Source organism: Muscardinus avellanarius (genome assembly GCF_963383645.1).
Source record: "Muscardinus avellanarius genome assembly, chromosome: 11".
Taxonomy (NCBI): domain Eukaryota; kingdom Metazoa; phylum Chordata; class Mammalia; order Rodentia; family Gliridae; genus Muscardinus; species Muscardinus avellanarius.
The window spans coordinates 30,335,596-30,360,996 of NC_137797.1; positions in this window are offsets into that span (position 1 = coordinate 30,335,596).

A 25,401-nucleotide genomic window follows, 5' to 3' on the forward strand; every position below is an offset into this window, starting at 1 on the left:
AAGACTTGCCATTTTGCTATCCCAGTGACATACTTCTTCTTTTTTTCTTTTTTAATTTTTTAATTAATTTAATTTATTTTATTTTATTTTTTTACCAGTGGCATACTTCTAATGTGAGAGTTGGGGTATGGTTACTGTGTGACTTTTAGAGACACTCTTTGTAATCATTGGTTAACCTGGAAGGTCCATCCATGTGGTATTGTTATAGTCATTATGCCAATAAAGAAATAGCATGTTAGAAATAAAAACTGGAGAGAAAACCTCAAGTCATTGTCAACCTCCTGTTTCCCTGATGTAACTGGACCTTTTGTACAATGATGGGTAAACCAAGAAAAGGCCAAGAAGACCAAAGTCAGAATAGCTACCTGTTTCCCATATCACTTCCAAGTTAGCCTTTTTCTGGTCCTCAGACCTGTGACAAACTTCCTGGCTACTTAGGCATACACTCAAGGCTCTTTTTAAATTATTTATTTTTATTTCTCCAATATCAATCAGAAATAGCATACTTACAAATATTTTAATCAATGCATATTTCCAATATATATATATATTTTTTTTTTTTCCAGTACTGGGAATGGAAGCCAAGGGCATTTTTCTTCTGAGCTACACCCTCAGTCTTATTTTTTATTCTTTATTTTGAAACAGGGTCTCACTGAGTTGCAAAGGACCTCACTAAGTAGTTGAGGCTGTCTATGAACCAGGGTCCTCCTGTCTCAGCCTCCCAAATGCTGGGATTACAAGTGTGCACCACCACACTCAGCTTCCTTGATATTTGAGTGGACAATTAACATAACATTTCTGAATGCCAAATATGTAATTTTGAATAAATTGTTAAAGAGAATTTCAAGTTTCACAAGTGTTGAATTTTGGTGTAACCGTTTCCATGTGTTCCCACTGATGAATCAACTTATATTCATTTAATTGTTCTTGTAAAAACACACTTTTCTTTTCACAGTTTTGTTTTTGTATTATATTTGTGTTTTTCCTTGTCCCACATAAAATCTTTTATTCCCCAAGCGAGCTCATGAATGAGAGAGAAGAGCAGGAAAAGCGTTGAAGTGTTGAGTACAGTCAGTTGGACCAAGTGCCAAGATTCTTCTCCCAGGAAGGAATAACAAGGGTGGGGTGCACAGTAGGAGCAAAAAGTTGCTGAATCATGCAGGGACTTGTGTTCCCACACTGGGATAAGACAATCTTGGCAGATAGAAAATTGTTGGTCTGCAAGTCTTTTCCGGGGTCCCTGGGATGTCTAAACTGCTCCTTCTGGACATACAACATGACATCTGGCAACTCAACTCTAAGATTCTTCCCTTATTCACATCACGACCGTCCCATCCAGAGCATTTCATGACTGGTTTGTTTTTGGTTCAGAAAGAGATATGTAAAAATTTTGGAATGACATAGCTTCTAAAATTAGTGAATTAATTAAATATGTTTATTGAATTCCCATTATATGTCAGTCACTTTTCCCCTTAAGAATTAGGAAGAGTTATGACTCCCTGCTCCATGGAACTTAGAATTTAGTGGTGGATGGGAAGTGGCCAAGACAGTCCTTCACCAAATAAACAAATAATGTGGTTGTTCTTCCTCCTCCTCCTCCTCCTCCTCCTTTCTTTGTTCTTTCTCTTCTCTCTCTCTTCTCTCTCTCTCTCTCTCTCTCTCTCTCTCTCTCTCTCACTCTCTCTCACTCTCCCTATTTCTTCCTCTCTCTCTCTCTCTCTCTCCCTCTCCCTCTCTCTCTCTCTCTCTCTCCCTCTCTCTCTCTTTTGTGGTATTAGGCATTGAACCAACCCAGGGGCATTCTGCCTCCAAGATATACCCTTAGCACATTTTTTTCATTTTTATTTTGAAATAGGGTCTTGCTAGGTTTCTAAGAGTCTATACGTTGCTGAAGCTGTCTTAGAATCTGGAATCTTCCTGTCTCAGCCTCGCAAGTACTAGGATTATAGGTGTGCCTCACCACACCTGGCAGATGGTGATTTCTGATGGTGTTACTCGAGAAATAGACCTGGGAGTTGCAACTGAGAGAGATGAGGGCAACACAAAGGCTAAGCATTCCAGAGAGAGCGGGGCCAGGATATGCACTGCATATATAGCAAAAAAGAACGACTTTTATTCTTTTTTCTTCAGCCTCAAAGGCTCTAGGAACCATGTTCTCACATTACCAGGACCTCCAGTGAGTTGTTTTTTCCTATCTAGGGAAACACAAAGTCTCTGGGCAGTGATCCTCTACCTAAGGAAAAAGAGGGAGACTAAACAAAGTGGTAATTTGCTTTGTGCCTCTTTTTTTGTGGTACTGGGGGTAGAACCTAGGGGATTTTCTACTTCCAGGCTATACTCCCAGACCTATTTTATACTTTATTTGGAAACAGGGTCTCACTAAGTTGCTGAGAGCCTCACTAAGTAGCCGAAGCTGGCTTCAAACCTGTGAGATCCTTCTGTCTCAGCCTCCCAAGCACTGGGATTACAAACATGTGCCACCACGCCCTGGCGTGTACCTTCTTTTATAACCATTATGATTTCACCTCCCCTCTCATTCTCTATCAATTTCTAGAAAAATTTCATCTTTAGAAACAGCTGCAGAGTATCTGTAGAAATTGCTGAATAGAAGTATTTGAGAAACTTTAATAAATAACTCTAGATATTGCCAAACTATGGAATCAGCCAAGATGTCCATCAACGGATGAACGTATTACAAAACTGTGGGATATGTTCACAATGGAGTTTTACTCAGCCATAAAGAAAAACATAATTATATCATTCACAGGGAAATGGATAGAACTGGAGGATATTATGCTAAGTGAAATTAGTCAGTCACAAAAAAGGAAGAAATTGGATGCTTTCCCTAATATGTGAAAGCTAAGGAGAAATGGGTATCAGGAGGAACTCTAGATGAAGAAGGAGATCCTATAGAGGAGCAATAAGGCGACCTAACTGAGGGGATGGGAGGGAGGAAGAGGGAAACTCTCTAAAGCACATGATGTACTTAAACATATCAAAGACAATCACTAAGCCAAGCATGGGAAGGAGGGATGGGGAGGGAATGGGGTGGGGATTGGGTAGGGATTGGGTAGGGGCTAGTTGGGTGTTGTGTGCATGTATGTCCACACAAGCCTTTTATCCTATTAAGATGTATGACTACAATGTACCAATAAAAAAAAACCCTCTAGAAATAACACCATAACTACACTAAACTTACACAAAATGATTCATGATGGAATGGTCAATTTTAGAACATTAAGTCCATGATTCTCAACTGGGAGTGTATTTGTTCTTCTCCTCCTCCTACCTAGGGAGTGGTTGTCAATGTCTGGAGACAGTTTCAATTGTCCCAATGTAAGGGATGATGAAGAGTGTCATGAGTAGTGGTCAGTGCTGCCGCTAAACCACTGATAGTATCCAGGACAATCCCTTCAACCAGGGATACTCTGATTCCATGTTAAACCTTGAGCCAAAGCTCTTGTAATTTTTACCAGTATGAATTTAGACCTCTACGTTAGTATCCAATATTGTCAAAATTCAGAGTTTTCTGAATTTTTAGTCTTCTGACTAAAAAGTTTAAATCTTTGCTCTCTGACTTCCTAAACATGTGACTGAATGTGAAATGGCCTAACATTCTGGGTCTCAATTTCTTTATCTGTGAAATGGCAGGAATAATAATCCCAACATTGTAAAATTGTTTTGAGGAAAATGTGAGTTTATTAGCAGAGTCTGGCATACTATGGTCACTCAATAAATATCATTGCTTCTCTGCTACAGTGGCCTGCTTTTTGGGTATATGACAGGCAGATATAAGAAAGGTAGGGTGAAGATCACTTATATTAGCATATAGAAATCCCCACAAATTCAGCTTCCCCTCTTCATCCATCAGCTGCCTCATGCCAAGCATCCTGACAGGGATATGTCTGGAGTGGAGAGAAATTGTGAAAGTATTCTTGGGCACATCAACATGATGATCACAGAAAAAAGCAATAGACACATTTGGGCTTTTTGTTGTTGTTGTTGTTTGAAAATAGAACTGATGTTTTAGATCCTTGCAAAAGCATCTTGGCTATTTGCATGTGTTGTTGCATCCTTGTGTGCTGCGGTTGTTTCCTGAAGCATTGCTCAAGCTGCATTTGAGTCATCTTCAGTATCTGCTAGAAGGCTTATCAGACAGCTTAGAGACAAACCTCTAAGGAAGGAAACAAGTGTGATCCATTATTGGAAAAGGAAGAATATTTGAAACTGGCTTGGTTCAGAAGCAGGAGACCTCTGAAGTGTCCTTGTCAAAGCAATGCTTACAGCCACCAGCCAAGAGGCTAGCCGCTCCTTTCAATTGCACATGTTGTGTGGCAGAGAAACCTTTGTCCCAGAGGGCAACAGTTTCCTTAAGAGTCTTTCTAGAACGGTCAAGAGGCTCTGGTTTTCTTGGCGGCAGATCCCGATCCTAAATTTTTATTAATGCCTTTATGGCATTTTTTCCCCCTGTGATTTTGTCATAGCTAGGAAGAAATAATTTCTGTGTTTAGATGCTTTTCTTAGATTGCAGCCATCCTTTCAAAGCTTCTTGATATATAGATCAGTTGAAACCCCCTTGTCATACCTGAACTGCTTATTCCCTGAGAACAGTGATTCAAGAGGCTCAACTCTTGTAGGAAAAGTCTCTGAGGAAATTGTGCTGGGATATGACAAATAGTCATTTACTTATGATCAAATTCATTCCTCTTTAATAAAGGCATTTTGCATTAGAAGCTGCCAAATCTCATAGTCTCAGCTTCCTATTCCTCCTGTGACCTGGACACCAAAGTTTTCTGTCCATCCACTTCTTTTAGTGACAGATTTCTGCCAGGAACTCCTAGCACGCCCACCATCTGCTCACCTCTCAGCTGCTTAAACACATCCTCTTTCCTAAATTTATGCTAAGATGCCTTTTTCTGAATGGCTGGGTATCCTTTTGGCTAGTCATTTAGACAACAGTTAACTCCAATCCAATTTTAAGTTTCAGGGTCCATCCACTATTCTCTTAGAAAAGATAACAGCAACGAAACCAGTTATTCAAGCCTACCTAAATGTTTTCCCCAAATCACGTGCTTAAAAATTCTTCTGCAAACTGAAAGCATGTATTGCAAACAGGATATCTGAATCTGATTAGATTATTTGATATCAGATTTGAACTGGAGAACCTTTTAGAGGCAAATCATTTTTTTTCTGATTTTTTTTTTTCTTCAACTGCTTTTGACCTGTTCAGGCAGAGTTCCTACTTCAAGTCCTTTGGGAAGAAACGTTTGTAGATCATTAATGGCTTTTTATTTATCTTTCTATTTGGCCTGCAGGTAGAATTAGCCACTTATCTTTATGTTGGAAACTTCTTATGAACGACTCTTTGAAAATTAGAAAAGTTGGGATTAAAAGAGGAGAAGAAAATAAAGGAAAACCTAGCTCTACTTAAATATTTCTTCTCTTTACTTTGGAGATTCTGTGCCGATAAAAGGACAAGAAGGAGAACGTGTGGTAGTAGGAGCCAGCCTTGAGGAAACCTAGATGTATTACTTCTCTGGGGCTGCTATAACAAAGCACCCCAAGATAGGTGATTTAACAGAAATTCATGGTGTTATGGTCCTGGTGGCCAGATGGTCAAGGTCAAGGTGTTGGCAAGATTGGTTCCTTCTGAAGCTAGTGGAGAGAGACTCTGTTCCCTGAACTTCTCCCAGCTTCTAGAACTTTTCTTTCAATCTTTGGCACTCCTTGGCTTGTAGATCCATGCTATTAATTTCTGCCTTCATGTACAAATGGCCTTCTCCCTGTATGTCTCTTCTTCTCTGTCCAAATATCCCCTTCCTGCCGGGCGTGGTGGTGCACGCTTGTAATCCCCGCGCTTGGGGGGCTGAGACAAGAGGATCGCACGGGTTCGAAGCCAGCCTCAGCTACTTAGTGAGGCTCTCAGCAACTTAGTGAGACCCTGTTTCCAAATAAAATATAAAAAAGGTCTGGGAGTATAGCCTGGAGGTAGAAAGCCTCTGGGTTCCACCCCCAGTACCACCCAAAAAACCAAACCAAACCAAACCAAACCAAAACAAAACAAATATCCCCTTCCGTATTGGCTTAGGATCTATTCTAATGATATACTCTTCACTTGATCATCTGTATAGACCCTATTTCCAAATGCGATTACATTTATAGGTACTGAGGGTTAGGACATCAACATATTTTAGGTGGAAATAATTCACCCCATAATCCTAGGATTGGCTGGAGCTGGAAAAAATATGATTTTCTTTCTGCACTCAGACTTGAATATAAAGGCAATCTGAGGTAGAACAGTTATGTAGATGGCAGCATAAAAGATTTTGCTGCTTAGGGTTTCTACCAATGGGCTGATTCATACCCTGCTCTCTTCTATATGTCTTACATTGCATTTTCCCCTATATAATTAAAAAAAATATTTTGTTGCTTTCAGTGTAATTTTCTCCAGGAGTTGACTATATGTGGTAGCTGGAAAAGATCAACACAATGAAATCTCTGATTTAAAGCATGAGAAATTAATCTAAATCAATTGAATGAGTGTAAAAAAATTGAATGAGTGTTGTAGAAACCTGACATCAACAACTCTTTTCTCTCCCCTGTGCACACATTTACAAAACACTAAAGTGTGTACACACACATGCACACATGCATGCACACATGCACACACGCATGCACACATGTGCACACAGAAAAAAACATATACACACAGAAAGTGGAGTTTTCCCAGGTCCAAGTCCTTGCATTCTTCATAAACAGGACTACTTTGGTCCTGGTTTTAGTTCCTCTTATATGGGAGTAACCTACCTCATGTTCTACGTGTTTTCACTTAAACATTTTATTACCTCCCACTGGCAGATGACTATTAAATGCCCCACTAGCTATATGCCAGGAGAAGAGAAAAGATAAACTGCCACTGGCTTCCCCTGAAAAAAACCTTCTTTATCTCAAAGAGCCGAATTGCCAGGTGGAGTTGAGTAAACTTTGGGGTTGCAACACAGTAGAGACACAAAGTTCACCACCAACGTAAAACAGCCAGCCAGTTCTGCTTTTAATGCCTGCTAAACCGAACAACTGAGCAATCTAAACAAGGGTGAGGCAATGGCCTCAGGGGAATAAGAGCCTCGGTACATTGACAACTAATGAGCGAACAACGATTTTTATCATCTTTATGTGTGGAACACAGTTTTGTTTATATGTCCCCAAAGCTTACTGGAAATCCAGGCCAACAAGAGAATAGACTACGTGGACATTATAAGAGAGGAATTGTTTATTTCTTGCTTGATCAAATGATTCATAGGCTTACAGAATTAGAAGAATATTTTGAGAGCCATGAGTTCGATTTCCTTGTTGACCTAGGTAAAGATTTTCAGACACCAGTAACTTAAATGGCCGCGTGGCTTAATGTAGGGTTTAGAGGCTTTGGGTTCAAGGTTCTAATTTGTGTAAAATAGATAAAATTCCCTAGGTTGCAGGTTGTTATGAAGATTAAGTGAGAGAGCACAGAGTTCTTAACTGGTCACTTAAGGAGTTACCCTCCCAGCTTTGACCAGGGCCACTCAGCTGATTAGTCACAGAGGAGGGACTAGATGTCCTTTCTTACCTCAGTGCCTCACCTCTGCCCTCTGTTATCTCAGTGTACATAGGATAAGACTCCCGAAATCCCCAGACAAATGAACCCTGAAAGCATCTCTTCAGTTGGTTGTTTCCAACGGCTCCACAGACAGCTTTTACCAGAGCTGCTAATAATTAACCAAAGGGAGTGACTGGATGGAAAGTTTTTCAGGCTTCTCCAGGCTGAACCTTGCCAGAAATGGTGCAGGAGGCAGCCAGATTAAGGAAGGGGAGAGAAAGCCAGGAGCCTGCAAAAACACACGTGTGCAAGTGACTGTCTTGGCTCCTGGACAGACTCAGCTGTGTGTGAGACACTAAAACATTTTTCTTGTATAGTTAAAGATTCAGGGGCCAAATTCATCACAGTGGACCAATGCTCTAGGTTTCCTCAGTGGCGTTTGCTCAGTAAATTCATTAAAGATTTCTTGAATTTCAATGTCTTTTTTTTTTTTTTTCCAATGCCATGACCTTCCTAGCAAGAAATCGCACAGTGGATTTTGGAAGAGAAAGGAAGGAATCAGAGCAGGGAGTCATTGTTTGGTGTCTAAACACACAGCACTTCATAGCTGATGCTCTGCAACCCGGCATCTCTTCATAAAGGTTGGCCATCAAAGAATGCTTTGATTAGATACGAAAACAGAAGACAAAGCCAGCAGCCCTAACTTCTTCCTAAAGCACTGGTGGAGAGACATTTGCTGCATGCTGGTGGTAGGCAGCCGAGCCAGGGTCTCTTTTGTGACCCTTTCCATGTTCACTGTCACTGATTAGTTCAGTCAGATAGAATTACTAGGCTACTGGAAGCTCCTCTTTCCTTGGTACTGGGAATTGAACCCAGGAGCATTCTACCAATGAGCTGCACTCTCGGACCCCTCCACCCATTTTAAAGTTTGAAGTAGGGGCTTGCTAAATTGCTGAGGTTAACCTTGAACCCGTGATCCTCCTGTCTCAGCCTTCCAAGTACTGGGATGACAGGTGTGTACCACCATGCTCAGTGCAAAATAAGGCCACTTTGTTTCTATCCAGTTTCAGAATGAAAGATAAAATTGCATGAGGACAATTCAAGTTGTTAGCTACTTTAAGCCATCTTATATTAAGAGGAAGTAGCGGCCACCAACAAATCCTCAGGCCCTGGACGTGTGAAGAAGGTGTTCAGGAATCGCTCATTGAACAAATGAGTAGCAGAAACTGCTTTTAGGAAGACAGGTGCCCTGGACTGACTGCTTGGGCATATAGATAGCTTTATAGATGGTGTCCTATTAAAGTCTGTTGTCTAGATCCAGACATGAAAGAAAACAAGTCAAAATCACTAAAGAAGCAAAGGAAACATTTTATTTTATTTTATTTTTTATACTTTCATGGCTATACTATAGTCTCACATTATAATGTAGCTCATAGTGGGCTACTCCAAAGTTATAGAGGAGTAAGTTGGGTTCTCCTGTTTTTGGGGTTCTTGTGAGGATTAATGAGTCTGTATATGCTTAGAACAGCACCTGCCAATGGTTAGGGATCAACATAGTAGAACTGTATATGAATACTGACATTGTCATCGTTTAACCTTGCTTTTTGAACAGCTTTTCAATCTCTTTGTACTTTTTCCTTTACATAGCATATATGTAGTTTGGCATAAAGGCATACACGTTACCAACCACACACGTATTTGTTACTGGACAAGTTTCTTCTTAAATATTTGCTTGGTTTCTACTTCCTTTTTTTTCTCCTGGAATTTCCTTTGCATCCCTCCAGGGCATATGACTCTTGTTCGTGACCTGATAGAACCAAATATACACATTTTACACTTACTCACCTGTATGGGGGAGGTTTGGTTATTAACACTGGTCAATGTTTATTTTTGGTGCTGGTTTCTTTTTCTTTTTTTTCTCCACTTAAACTATAACTTAACAGAACTCTCTCATAGGCAACTATTTAGCTCTGGCAACTCTCATAGTTTCTTTAAAAGACATGGATGAGCTGTCATCTACATTCCCCTAGACTGGCACTTGCTTTGGTCTTGTCCCCTCTCTTTTTCTTGCAACTAAAAAGTACTTTCATACTAGGTGTGCTTTTATACCGGCCCTGTCTTCTGTTCATTTGTGAAAGGTGCTAAGAAGAGAAATCAGAGGGTCGAATGGTATATGCGCCTTAACTTTTTAATATATACTATTAAATAGCTTTTCAAAATAGTTTCTACAGTTAAATTTTTTCTCAACAGCATATGAGCACCTACTTCTCCATTTACCTACCACCAAGAGAAGTTATTGATTATTTCAATCTTTTCCAGTCAGGTGGAGAGCTATCACTATTACTTTAATTTCCCCGAGAATTATTTAATGTGAGCAGCTTTTCGTACGCTTGTGCCCACTTGGGGTTGTACTTCTGTAAATTTCCTATTTTAATTCTTAATTCACTTCTTTATTAGCTCGTTGCTATGGATTGAATTGTGCATCCCAAAGTCCATGTGTTGGAAACTTAATTTCCAATGGGACAGTGTAAGGAGGTGGGGTCTAATGGGAGGTGTTTAGGTTGAGAGGGCTCTGCATTCGTGAATGGACTGATGTCAGTTTTGCAGGAATGGGATGGTTTTAAACACTGGCTTGTCTCCCTCTGTCCTCTCTTGCCCTTTTGCCTTCTACCATAGCATGATGTAGCAAGCAGCCCATCACCAATGCCGGTATCTTTATCTTGAAATTCCACCTTCCAGAACAATGAGAAACACATTTCTGTTTTTTTTATGTTATCCAGTCTGTGGTATTCTGTTATGGCAGCACAAAACAGACTAAGGCGGCTTATTTTTCTTTGTTTTTTTTAATTTATAGAGAACAAAAAACAAAACAAAAAACCTGTTGTCAACTATGCTACAGATATTTATAGTCATCATTTGCTTTTGTCTTTGTTATAAAAATTTTATTTTGCCAAAAAGTTTAATTTTTATGGCAATATTTTTATCTTTTATAGCTTTTATAATTGGTAAAGAAAGTCTTTTGTCACCTGTAGATTGTATGTGTAGATATCTGGACATATAATATCTAGGGAGGATTTGGAATCTATGGTAAATTTGGAATTTACATTTCCATATAGTTTTCCATGTATGTGTTAATTAATTGGTTCCTAATATTTATATGTATAGATACATGCCATATATCTATATCTATATCTATATATATATCCATATATGTAAGTATGTACCCATATTCATATATATATATATATACAAATATTTATTATCTATTTTATTTTACTGATTTATACTACCTATAAGCTCTATTAGCCACTGGATTCAGGTTTCAAAGAGAGATATGAATTGGAAATATAAATATAGATTCCAACTTAACCAGAGAATCCAAAACCTTTCTTTCAAACATTTTGAGGCAGTGACAACATACCTTACACCTCTTTCTTTTTTCTTCTCTCTTTTTCTTCTTCCTCCTCCTCCTCTTCCTTCTCCTCCTCCTCCCCCTCCTCCTCCTTTATACTGGAGATTGGACCCAGGGGCATTATGTCTCTCAGCTATATCCCCCAGCACTTTTTATACTAAAACCAAGTCTTGCCAAGTTGTTGGGGCTGGCCTCAGTTTGATATCCTTCTGTCTCAGTCTCTCAGGTACTGAAATTATAGGTGTGCACCACCAAATCTGGCTTCCCATATCTTTTTCTCAAAATGAAGCGCAGTTTTTCCTAGAAGATGTGTCTTATATTACCACTATTAGACTTTGTAGAAGTCCCTGTGTGTTTGGTTAGATGCTAAGGATTCTACACATCTTCCAACCATGCAAATTTTCTAGTAAGTAATTTTCTAGTAAGTAGCTAAATTTTCTAGTAAGTAGCTAAAGAAGGTAGTGGAGTATTACATTGTTATCAGGAGAAGAGTTAATATATCCATATTTTTCCCCTCTTAATTCCTTTCGCTCAAATATTGTGCGGTATCTTGGTAATGGAGACCCAGTTTTATTTACATTTGCACTCAAATTTGAATACCAGTTGTGAAGATTTGCTGGTGATGCCAACTGAATTATAGAATTAGGTCTACACATACCACAAAAAGCACAATTGACTTATTATGAAGCATTTTCTATTAAGATAGGTTTATTGCACTTGAATTCTACTTAAATTTATGCAGAAAAAAGCAAGATCCAACAAATTAAAATTACTTAATGTGGAATGTGATGCTCAGCGCTGCCTCTCCCTCCTCCTAGGACAGCATGTCTCACCCTCGCTCATGACTAAAGGGCAGGGCTTCTTCATGGGTTTTCCCTCCAGTGATCTTTACAAAAAGTTGAAGGCAAGGTTCTAACTGCATTCATTGCCTTCCCCCTTGCTGCCCTAAAAGAAGCATTAGAGAAATGTCCTTTCTACAGATCAAGTCCTGACCCAGTGCCAGCCATTTTAAGGAGTAGAATTCCATAAGAAGACTGCCTAACCCAAGACCACTTTCTTGTTCCTAGGACATTTTATTGGCAGTGGTCAGGGACAGAGAGTATTTGCTATAAAACCTTACTATATAAAGCATGTCCTTTTTCTTCTCCTTTCCTATAATTAAGAAAAATAAATTTGATGCTTCTCATAACATAAACTTATGCGGTCATAGGATCTTAAAATTGGAAAGAGCATTAGGAGTCAGCCGGCTCTTGAAATCAGCTACTTTATGCTCTGATAAATGTTCCCCTTTTTTTTCTCTCCTAGTTTCTCAGTTGATTTCAGGGAAGGCAGGATTCTATCAATGCCTCAACTGTTTTATGTCTTACTTCTGTCTTCCCCTGAGCTTTGTTGAAGTGGCTGTGCCAGGAGGACTTTCCAGGGTGGGGCTTTGTGCTTGAACACATGTGAGAACCTGTTTGTGCCCTACATTTTTGGGGGAGGCGACCGCAGCTGGGGACTTTGGGCTGCATGGGAGGAGAGGGAGCCAGTACATTTTTTTCTACTCGGCACAGCTGGTAAGTTCCCTGCTGACTGCTGTTTGTTTTGAAGTCACGTGGTGAAGGGGGTTTCTGCCAATGTTTACTCATTACACATTCAAATATGACACCCAGACGCCCATTCACAGGAGAGCTTCAGTGTTGCTATCCAATTCTCCTGGCAGAAACGGGAAGTTTATTTTCTTAGTGAAAGTTGCTTTCGTTGCAAATGCAGGTTTAGGGTTCGATAGGCATGAATTGCTCCCTATTCAATATTAAGTTAATTTAATTATTTAACATTTACATAGTTTAAGATGACCACTTGGCTGATTATACCTGAAATATTTTTTAATGAGTACCACATTTCTTGGGGATAAACTCCGCAGTAGAAAGAAGGGAAGAAGCCGGGCGTGGTGGCGCACGCTTGTCATCCCCGCGCTTGGGAGGCGGAGACAGGAGGATCGCGCAGGTTCGAAGCCAGCCGCGCGCGCTGGCTTAGGAGACCCTGTTTCCAAATAAAAATATAAAAAATAGGTCTGGGAGTGTAGCCCGGAGGTAGAAGGGCTTCCAGGAACCCCAGTACCACCAAAAAAAAAAAAAAAAAAAAAAAAAAAAGAATGAAATCACTTTATTCCTACAGTGATAAATTGGAGAGTTTTTACTCTTTTGGGGGACCCTCTCTGTGGAAGGAGAATATATCTTTGCCATATTGTATGTGGATGAATCATGAGACCACGTGATATACTTTGGCCAATGAATTGTGAATGAAAGACAATTTCTATCAGAATCCCTGAGAACCAGCATGGGGCCACCATGGCACTTTTTTTTTTTTTTTTTTGGTGGTACTGGGGTTCCTGGAAGCCCTTCTACCTCCGGGCTACACTCCCAGACCTATTTTTACATTTTTTTCTTTTTAATTTGGAAACAGGGTCTCCTAAGCCAGCGCTCGCGGCTGGCTTCGAACCTGCGGGATCCTCCTGTCTCTGCCTCCCAAGTGCGGGGATTACAAGCGTGCGCCACCACACCCGGCTCACCATGGGCACTTTTCACTGTGCCACCTGACTGGGAATGGTCCAGATAGAAGCTCCTCTGTTAGCTGGGAGGCGAGGGAAGAGGAGCAAACACAAAGTAGACTATAGCCACAGTTGACATGGTACATGAGCAAGAAACTCAGCTTTATTATGTGAACCCTTGAGACCTGATGGCCATTTATTACTGTGATATAACCTAGGGCATCTTGATTCATGCAGAATGCATGCTGGAGAAAGTAGAAAGAATCCAATTTCAAATCCTGACTCTGCCATTTAACAGTGAAGTAGTCTTGGACATTTCTAAAATACTGAAGACGTTTACAATACAAACCTGTTTCCTCTTGTGAGAAATGGTTCTAGCCATTGCCTTCTTGATGTCAAGGGGTGATAGGGGGCTAACATGAAATAATTTACATTACAGTTCACTGTAAAGGAACATGTCCTATCTAAAGTTAAGGCACTATTAGAGTTGGATTTTTTTTCTCTTATAGTGAATTGTAAGCACACCCAGGAGTATTCGACTTTAGAACTACACCTTCAGCTTTTTTTTTTTTCATTTTGAAACAGGGTCTTGCTAAGTTATGGAAAGTCTCTCTAAACTGCTGAGGCTGGCCTTGAAGCTGAGATCTTCCTGTCTCAGCCTCCCAAGTACTGAGATTACAGGTGACATCACGAGGCCCAGCTGATCCTCACTTCTACTTAACTTTCTAGTAAACAGATATTCTGCAGTGTATTGTTGTAAAACAGTCTATCAACACTATTCACATACACTATCCAGAGAATGGCACTTCTGGCTGTAGAGTGCCATTCTTTTTTTTTCCCCTCTGTGCTATTGGGGGATGGAACCCAGGGACCTTCTACCTCCAGGCTATACTCCCAGATCTATTTTATATTTTATTTGGAATCGGGTCTCACTAAGTTGCTGAGAGCCTCACTAAGTAGGTGAGGCTGGCTTTGAACCTGTGCGATCCTCCTGTCTCAGCCTCCCAAGTACTGGGATTACAAGGGTGCGCCGCCACGCCCAGCTTGAGTGCCATTCTTTTTAAACCTCCAGCTCTGAGATGGACACAACACACGTGGGTTAATGCTGACACACGTGGACGTCTGCCTGGTTATGCCAATCAGCCCAATTATCTTTTCTGAGCCTCAAACATCTTAGGTTCTGATCAAATTGATTTTACATTCTGAGGGAACATTATAAATGATAGAGAATACTGACATTATTTTTGTTAGGAAGAATGGGGTAGCACAAAAGGCATTAGCTTAAGAATCAGACAAACTTGGCAGATAAGAGTCATTCAGTAAGTATTTGTTGAATAAATGGATAATTCAGCTCAAATCTCATCAGTGAGTTCTAGCTATGTTATATTGTACAGGATACTTAACTTCTCTGAACTCGATTGCTTTACTTTTTATTTTCTTTTTGTGTTACTGTGTATTGGATGAGCCTAAGGTCATTCTATCTTCGAATTACATCCCAGTCTTTTTTGTTTGTTTTGAAACAGGGTCTCACTAGGTTGCTGGGAGTCTCCTTAAGTCTCTGAGGCTAGCCTCAAACCTGCGATCTTCCTGTCAACCTCTCAAGTACAGGGATTACAGATTGTGCACCACCATGCCCAGCTCTAATTTCCTCACATGTAGCAAATCAAATAATCTCTACCTCACAAGGCTTTTAAAAAGAGGATTAATGAAACAGTAGATGGCCAAAGCTGATAAAAGTGTCCAGTGAAGATCGAATAAGTGAGGCTTTGGTTTATTAGCCATGTTATATCCTGACAAAAGTGGCCAGTCCATTAAAAAAAAAAAAAAAAAAAAAAAGACCGGGCTTGGAGCTTGTTCACAGGGCCACATTAATGAGGACTCTAGATGCCTTCTGAAAAAAATTAATAGCAATAAGACCACAATTTTTTTGGGGTCACAGAAGCAATTCCATATGAAAGTATGGAAGAAAGCATTTAAAATGCTTTTTATGGTCAAAAGCTTCCAGGGTTCTGCCTGGGAAAAGCTTTCCTAACAAAAGGAACTATACCATCTCCTACTGCCCAGTTTCTAGGGTGGTTTTCCACCTCTTCTTAAACATACTGCCATCCTCTTTTAGACGAGCCTGCATCCGCCTCGTTAACATATTCGCAGGTGCTTCAGAGACCCTTTTGCAGATTCTTCTCGGTATCAAACTTAGGAATTCCTCTGAGCAACAATAAGGGAGATAGCAAACTTTTAAGCGATTTGCACCAACACAAGGACAAGGGAAACAGCTTTGTTGGGCTGAAAGCCTGCGTTTGCCCAGGTACTTATGGTTTGGTTGAATCCTCACACAGCCCTGTGAGCTAAGGGGCTTAACATATTTATTCTTACAGTGGTGATTTTAAAGTGAAGATGCTCAGGGACAAAGATGTCTAGGAATTTGCCCAAGGTCACAAAAGCTGTAAAGCGGTGCCTCTGGGAATGGAAGGTTTCATTCCGAGTCATGTTCATGTCTTCACATTACCCTGCCTGCCTCCCAATTTCCTGCACTCCCTCCCTGCAGGATGCAACAGGGAAGTCTGAGAGCTGGATGTGCTGTGGAGTGGGCCCTGGAGCAGGGGGACCTGGGTTCTCACACTGATAATGTCATTTACTAATTATGTGGCCTTGGGCAGATTACTTATCATCTCAGAGCCTCAAGTGCCTCATTAGTAAAAAGAGAAAAAGCCCCCCTTTCAGGCTGCCAAATCAGAGGCAATGTATGCAGAGTGCCTGTCATAGGGGAGTCCTTCCATTAATGTGGGTTACTGATGTTATTATTATTGTTATCCTCAATAGAGAACCCCTGAATAGGATGAATTCCACAGAGCTGCACTTGATGAGTGTTCAGTAAGCATTACAGATATGTATATTTGGAGGAAAATACCAAGGGGAGATTGCTTCATGCTAGAATAACTAGGACCAGACAGAAGCCAAGAGAGTCACTAGGTTATAAAGTACATCAGGGTTGGAATGAAGCCGGCTTCTCTTTTCTTTACCATCGTTTTCCCAGGACCTAGGATAAGGGGAAGCACAGAGTTGGTGTTAGATTAAAGTGTTCTGATTGAATAAGCTAAGTTGATCATTAAAAGAGATTCTGAAGGGCAAAAGCAAAAGTAAATTTAAAGAAATGTGAGGTGGTAAGAAAATGTAGCATTTAAGGAGAAAGAAAGTGAAATGAGCTGGCTGGAGAAAAGATATGTTTGGATGAATAAATTAAAAAGCCATAGAAAATGGGAGTCTTAAATACAGTATGAAAAGCCGGGCATGGTGGCACACACTTGTAATCCCAGTTCTTGGGAGGCTGAGACAGGAGGATCACGGGTTTGCAGCCAATGGGTACCTAGTGTTGCAGAGAATTGGAAGAAAAGCTGATTCAATAATCAGGCGATAACTAACATATCACCTCATCATTTGTTGTGGGGATTAAGTAAAATATTATATGTGTGCCTGTCACATAGTAGGTGCTCATTAAATTAGTGATGACTAACTTCACTTTATTATTATTATCATTTTTTGTGGTACTGAGGTTGGATCCTGGGGCATTCTACCTCTGAACAACACCCCTAGCCCTATTTTATTCTTATTTGAAACAGGCTCTCACTAAGTTGTTGAAACTGGCCACGAACCTGTGATCCTCTTGTCTCAAGTACTGGGATTACAGGCTTGTGCCACCATGTCCTGTGCCTAATTTCCCATCATTATTTATCACTTTGTGACGTTCCAGTGAGTGATGATAGCAGAAGCCATTCTGTGGAGGTAGGAGCATCAGATCAGAGAGATGGTAGATGTCGCCATTTGTCAAGAACCCGTAGGTATAAAGCAGTGTCCAGGGTCTCCAGCGGGCCCAGAAACAGAAGCTCCTAAGTCCTCCCACTGCTTACTGTAACACTGAATGTCCTGCAAGGGTCTTATTGCCAGGTGTAGAGTTCAAGGTCTAAGTAGTTTTTTAAGGCGATCTTGGGGACTCCTTCCCACAACATGTCTTGATCCCAGATTTTCTCCTGCACCCAAATGCCATCCAGGTGATAAAAAGGTAGCAGGGATATTTAGGTTCTGCCTTTTTATGAAAATGTGACTGGATCCCCTAATGATCTATTTGAAATGATGTGATTGGACTAGAATTCACATTTATTTTTTCCCTGTTTCTGACAGGTCTTGTGAAGAGAAACAGAAAAGTTTAGAACAAACGCTCTCTACCTGAGTATTGTGTTAGCAATTGTAAGACCCCACTTGAGTAACTGTAGTTCAAGGTGGGAGGTGAGTGACGCCGAACGCGTAGATGTTGTGGGAATTCAAAGGAATCATTTTAGTGAGTTCAGAAAAGGTTTTGTGAAGGACGCAGAACTGGAGCTGTTCTTTTCTCCAAATTAAATTTAAAACATACAGAAAAACAAAATCATAAAGTGAATAACCGCCTGACATTCAGTGAGATCCAATGTACAGTGATCTCTTGGTATATTTGCTTTTTTTCTACATGCGTACATATATATTTTTGTATGTCATTTAGATCATATATATTTTTGGGGGACCATTTGACAGCAAATTGCAGACTTCATGATACTTTGTTTTGAAAGACTTCAGAGAGCAGCTTTTGTGAATGAGAGATTTCTCCCACATAATCCTAACATAATGATCATTATTACCAAAGAAAATTAAGGAATCAATTTTGGAGAAAAGGTAGATAATATTTGAATATTTTGCTGGTTTTTTTTTTTTTTATGTGTGTGTGAGCATGAGTGTGTGGTACTAGGGCTTGAATTCAGGAGTGTTCTACCACTGAGCTAAACATTGTCTCTTCCAGGCCATTTTATTTTTTATTTTGAAACAGGGTCTCCCTAGGTTGTCGAGTCTCGCTAAGTTGCTGAAGCTGGCCTCAAACCTGTGCTACTTCTGTCTCAGCCTCCCAAGTATTTGGAATACGGGCGTGTGCCACCACCACGCCCGGCCGGCTTAATGTTTGGATTTTTGATGACCAGCTGAAGTGCCTTTTGGGCAGAGGACAAAAGGCAAGCTGGAACATAGCTCTAGTGGCCAATTTTTTCCCCCTCTGTTTGATGGGAAACCACTCACTTCTAGACCAGAAAGCTGAAGTGATTTGCTAACAGCCACAGAGGTGGTTTGGGAAAAGCTGGAGCCAGAAACCTGATTCCTTGTTCATTGCTCCCACTCCTCTTCCTGGCACAGTGCTCACTTCAGAACCCAACACTCTTGGTTTTCCCCAGAGGCACCTTGAACTCAACTCAGTGAAAAAAAAAATGGTCCTATACAACCTTCCATAAGGATTTATGAGACCTTGCCAGTCTAAATCCTGCCAGTTTTCTGTAAGATCGAGCTTTCAACAGGTGGACGGAAAGAAGGAGGAGGGGGGACAAACTGCTCATTATGTCATGGAAAAAGCCAGGCACAACATTCCAGGTCCCCAGAGAAAAAGCAGCACCGTGGCTGGGCTGGCATCCAGGGTCTTACCCTGTGGCCTGGGCACCCCACCTTCTGTCCTGTTCTGCTTCCCACAGCAAGAGAGGAGGAAGCGGCTGAGTGGAGATTCCTGGGCTCTGAATCAGGACGTTGCAGGCTGGGCTGACTCTACTTCTGACTGTCCCCCGTGTGACTTTGCTCCCTAGGGGATATTAGCCATGTCTGGAGAACTTTAGGTTGTCACATCTGGGGGCTGCCAGTGGCATCTACTTGGTAGAGGCCAGGGAGGCTGCTAAACATTCTGCCTTACACAGGACAGACCCCAGTCCAGAGGATCACTCAGTCTAAAACATCAGTAGCACACTCTGTTTTAGACAAATTGATTGTATTCTTTAAGCGTTAAATGTCTTCACTTTGGGGGCAGGGACATGGAGCTGGCTCAATGGTTTTAAGACTTGAGAGTGCTTCTGAAATTCCTTGTGATGCTTGTTTAAACATGCACATTTCTGGCTCCATCTTCAGAGATTCCATACATGGCACACAGAGTTCATACCTTAAGAAATTATGCCCTGGACTGTTTCTGGGGTTTTTCTTAGCCCTTCTGCTTTTTTTTTTTAAATTCTGAAAATGCTGATGCATAACAAATGTACTTAGAGTTCCTTGCCTGAATGTGGGACAAATATGGAAAAAGGAAATGAAAATCATCCTTAGAACTGTACACATACATGTACCGCATTCCTTTGGGCCCCACAGAGTGGTCGGGTTTGGATGTGGTGAGACTTGGGGTTACGTTCCCTTTGCTCTTGCTTTGAAGACTGTGTACCCACCAACATCTGGTGTGGGCCTGCAGCAGCGCCAGTTATTCTGAAACACCTGGTGTGACAGAATACCAGGGCACAACTGACACTCTGGCCAATTCAAGTGTCTACTCTCTGAGCATCTATCTTCTCAGAGGTACTTTGCCACGTCATCTGACATAAAATAAGTATCTATGGTACTATCAAAGAGGGTGTAGACATGCTTGTTTATCATCAGGTTTGGAAGGGAGAAGAAGAAATTCTTTTGAATCATGTGTTATTTTGGGAGAAGGGCAAGGTTTGGGTGTGTGGCTACTGTTGACAAAACCATGACTCCATGGCTATTCATCTCTGAGCATCATCTGTGACTCAGATCAGGTGCTAAAGTGACATCACTTTGGTCTCAAAGAGCCCTCCCTACAAGGAAAAGATGATTTTTATCATTTTTCATATGAAGAAACTGAGGTTCAGAGATATTTAATAACTTGTTGGTGAATGGCAAAGTTTACCTACCAACTCAGATGGATTCCAAAACTCATCCTCTGTCATTCTTGCCTAATGGCTCCTGTGAGGGTCAGAATTGAGCCTGGAAGGGCAGAGAGAGGAAAAGTAGAGGGTACCAGACCTAAATAAATGCACGTGTGGCTTGTCCCCAAATATCTATGTCTATTTCAATACTTATTTCTTTATTCCCTAAGTATCTAAATATTTTCTCTAAAACTAGGTGTGTGTGTGTGTGTGTGTGTGTGTGTGTGTGTGTGTGTGTGTGTGATATTAGGGATTGAAGCCAGGGGCATTTAATCTCCAACCCCTGGCCCTATTTTTTTTTTTTTTTTGAAACAGGCTTTCACTAAGTTGCTGAGGCTGGCTTTGAATCTGTTATCTTCATGTCTCAGCCTCTCAAGTACTGGGTTTATAGGCATGTACCACCATGCCTAATATTAATATCTTCTAATGAAGTAAGATTTAAAAAATACTTTTATATATATGCATTTTTTAGCATTTGCATAAAAAAACTACTGAGTTAGCATCTCTAGATATAGGGCTTAGGGTTTTGTTGTTATTTTTGTTGTTCTGTCAGTCTCCAAAATGTCCATCAATAATATATATACATATATATACACATATATACACATATATACACATATACACACATATTTTATATATATATATATATATATATATATATATATATATATATATATATATCTCAACCAAAAATATATATCTCCTATTGATGGAGAATCATACATATGTATTATCTTTGGTTGAGTTTTTTTTTTCTCTAAAAGGCTTTGATGGAAATGCAAACATGTTTTCTGGAAGTGGTGATGCAGCCAGTCACTACCTCTGTCATGTACTGTGTGGGCAGGTGTCAGATTATGTCTGTGGAAGAGAAACCTGGAGTAGCTATGAGTTGATATAAAGTTACATTTAGGAGAAGTTTGCCCATCCCACTCAAAGCTTGGTGAAGAGACGTAGGTATATAGGTGGGTCCTTCAGCCAGAACTTCTAAGTAATCCCTTAGAATTTTTGATACTAAGAAAATGGGGAATGGGTTTTCGAAGAGTTCAGTATCAAAAAAAGGGGTTGATTAAAAGAAGATGCCAAAGGTGAATTTTATTTTACTCAAATAAGTCGATGGCAAGAATATTACTGTATGTTTTAAAGAGATTTCACACTGAGTTATTATTTTATCTACAACTTATTAGATATGTTTTTAAAAGAAATGAAATCAGAGTTTTTAATATGACTTTTCCACTGGAAGAATAATATCACAGAATGATCTTTCTGTTTGCAACTAAGTGTGTGTTCACAGTTGGCTACAGCATAATTCCTAGCTAAAACAACGAGTGCTGGATCTTTGTTATTTTTTTCTAGCAATCTTTAAATTGATGGTTAATTTCTTTCTGCCTTTAGGTTCTCTACTCTTTGTTCATATTTCTGTAATAGCACTGACCATATGCTATTATTGAAACCTGTCTGCTATGCATTTGCTCCATTATACAGTAAGAAGATATAAAGGAACAGAAATGGGTCCTATTCATTTTTGCATGTCTCCTGACTAACACGAAGCCAGCATTAATACATGCATCAAATGAATAAGTAAATAGATTTTCTTTTCAATATAAGGCTAGTCTTGTGTTGACAGGCTTTCATTAGCCACAGACTTACTATAAACAAATCAAAATATTTTCTTTTTGTTCTGGAGTTAATGCTATTGATCTGATGTTGGTATGAAATGAAAACATGAATTGGGCAACTTACTAGAAAAATTTTGGAAGAGATCACACCACATATCTTACCCAAGTTTCTTGTAGTTAGTCACATGTATTTCAATTGTTTGTTTTGATTTCACAGCACTTGGAATGGATTGAACCCAGGGCTTCACACATGCTAGGTGAGTATTCTGCCACTGAGCTACATACTCATTCTTGTTTATTTTATTTAGAGACAGGGTTTTGTTCTCCAGGCTGACCTCAAACTTGTGATCTGCTGGCCTCAGTCTCTCAAATAGCTGAGATTACAGGTGTGTCCCTTCATGCCAGGCCTGGTCAGTGCCTTTCTTTCTTTCTTTCTCTCTCTTTCCTTCTTTCTTTCTTTCTTTCTTTCCTTCCTTCCTTCCTTCCTTCCTTCCTTCCTTCCTTCCTTCCTTCCTTCCTTCTTCCTTCCTTCCTTCCTTTTTTTTCTGTACTAGAAATTAAACTCAGGGACATTCTACCTCTGAGCTACATGCCCAGGGCTATTTTTTATTCTTTATTTGGAAACAGGTGCTCACTAAGTTGTAGAAGGCCTCACTAAGTAGCTGAGGCTGGTCATAATCCTGCGATCCTCCTGTCACAGCCCCTGGGTTCAATTTCTAGTATCACACAAACACACAAATAAGAAAACAAACAAACAACAACCCTGTTTTTAAAGGACATTTGGAGTCACAAAGGTAGAAACAGGGCAGTAAGCCAGGGAGTCAGAGTGATCTGGGCACACCAACATTTATAGTTTCACCACAGGTGTAGTTTCAAAGAAACTTTGCTATCTAGCATCCCTTCTCCCTCAATCTATGGAAAGAAAAATAAGATATGCATGTATGTATGTATGTATGTATGCACGTATGTATGTATATTCGGGATTGAACCCAGGGACATTCTATCTCCAAGTTACTTCCCAGATCTTTTTTATTTATTTATTTTTTTTGAAAAAGGGTCTCACTAGGTTGCTAAGAGTCTCTCTACCTTGCTAAGGCTAGCCTTGAACTGAGGACACAGTAGTATCTTTCCATATCAGGCTCCCAAGTACTGTGACTACATGTATGTACCACCATGCCTGGTTAAAAATTAGCTATTTATAACTTATTAAACTACAAAGTAAATTTAGCCAAAGTTTGATGCACTCTATGGTTATTATTCTTAAGAAAATCTTCCCTTCTTCCAAGCATCAGTTTAAACCAATTCCTTGTTAGGATTTTGATAGAAATATTTAGATTTAGATGTTTATTAGGCTGGTACACAGACAGTATCCTATTTCAAGATACCATCTTCTTTTACTTGAACCTTGAAAAACCTCCTCACTAGAGTCTCTTTGTCCAATAAATGCATTGCCTTCAATGTAGCCAGGGCCATTTCTACAACATAATCTGACTCTGACTAGTTTCCTGCTTGTGGTTCTCCAATACCTTTAGTATAAAGTCTGCTAATCCTTACATTGCTTAGCAGCAACATTGACACTGATGATCCCCAAATGACCCATGTGCTCCCTACAGTTTCCAGCATCCCTTGCACTTGGTTGTGTCTTTGTGGCTGGATCTAGCCAGCATGGAATGAATGTGTCACTTTGGGTCCAAAGCATGTATAAGCGGTAGTGTGCCACTTCCACACTCTCTCTTCACCTGCTGTGGTGACCCTGAAAGCCACATGGATACATGGCAACAACAAAAGATAGTGGCGCACTGGGTGTCTTAGTTACCCCACGGAGAACTGCCTGGGAATGTCACCTAATCTGCATTAGAATTTATCTGACTGAGAAATAAATCATGCTTGGTTAAAACACAAAGGTCTGGAGTTCCATGTCTGCAGTGCAGCCTGGTTTACATGTATAATGCACATGGCTTGCACAGCCCGGTGGGCTCTGACTCCAGCTCAGCTCTCCAGTTGGTTCATGCTCCAGACACATGAGATATTCTCACTTCCTACAACGTGTCCTGCTTTCTCTTGTCTTTGGTTATTTCCCACTTGCTGGACAATGTCTATCTCTTCCTCCTCCTGCTTCTGCTTCTAGCACATGCTCTTTGGCTAAATCTGATTCATCTTTTAGGTCACAACCCAACCATAACTTCCTCTGGGAAGCCCCCCTAAGGACTCTCTTTCATAGTGTCTCATCATCCTGGTCATTATAGGGCACTGCAACTGTATCTAAACAAATCAGTCTGACCTGCTACTCTATCAGCTTTTCCAGGGGCCAGACAATATCTTCATTGTGTGTTGCTAGCTACCCAGCTGCTATCACAGTGCTGACATTTAGTAAGGACTTAATAAAGATTTATTGAATGATGGAATGACTAAGTACATCAATGATTAATAGGAGCTAAATAATGTGAATGGGATAGACATTACAAAACAGGAGAGATGGAGTAATCTATAGGAACCAATAGGTGTGGTTGGTATGTTAGACAGCTTTGCATTACTATGACAATACCTTGGATAACTTAGAAGAGGAGGAAAGGTTTATTTTGGCTCATGGTTTTAGAGAGTTCAGTCCATAGTTGGGTGGCTTCATTGCTTTAAGGACTGGGTTGAGGCAGAAATATCCTGGTGGAAGAATATGGTGGAGAAAATATCAGCTCATGACAGTCAGGAAGCAGAAAGAAAAGAAGAGACCTGAAAACAAGATACATTGTCCAAGGGTACAGCCCAAGGACACACTCCCTTCAGCTAGCTCCCACCTCCTGCAATTTCAACCTCCTTTTGATAGTCTATTCAGCTATGAGTCATCCACTGGTGAGGTCTGAACACTCGTTCACTGGAAACCATGCCTTTTACACATGAGCTGTGTCAAATCTGAGGACATTCCAGATAAAAATGACAATTAGCTAAGGTCAGTAGCATCCTGGGCACCATGTAAAGTATGGATGGTGGCTGGACCTTCCCATCTATCACCTGTCAGATGACCTAAATTACTTGATGAAGATCAAGTCTTTCCTCTTTAAGAGTCTTTCTGGATTTCTACTGCATGTGGGGGTAAAGTGCAAATATATTGGCATTGAAATTTAAGTCAGTTAAAGTCTGGATCCCGCCTTTTCTCATCCCTACCAACTTCTTTATCCATCCCTATGCATGCTCTGCTAAAATCAAAGCACAATTTTTGTTTTGGTACTGGGGATTGAGTCTGGGAGTGTTCTACCTCTGAGATACATCACCAAAATTATAATTAAAATATATAATTTTAATTTTGAAACAGGGTCTTTCTAAATTTCTGAGGCAGGCCTCAAATCTGGAATCCTTCTGCCTCAGCCTTCCAAGTACTGAGATTAGGCCTGCACCACCATGCCCAACTTCAATTCAAATGCTTTGAGTGCGCTGAAATAGTGAGTGGTGCTATCACCTTTCTAAGTCTTACTTGTATTTTAAGACTCAACCTAAATGTTAGCTCTTCTGTG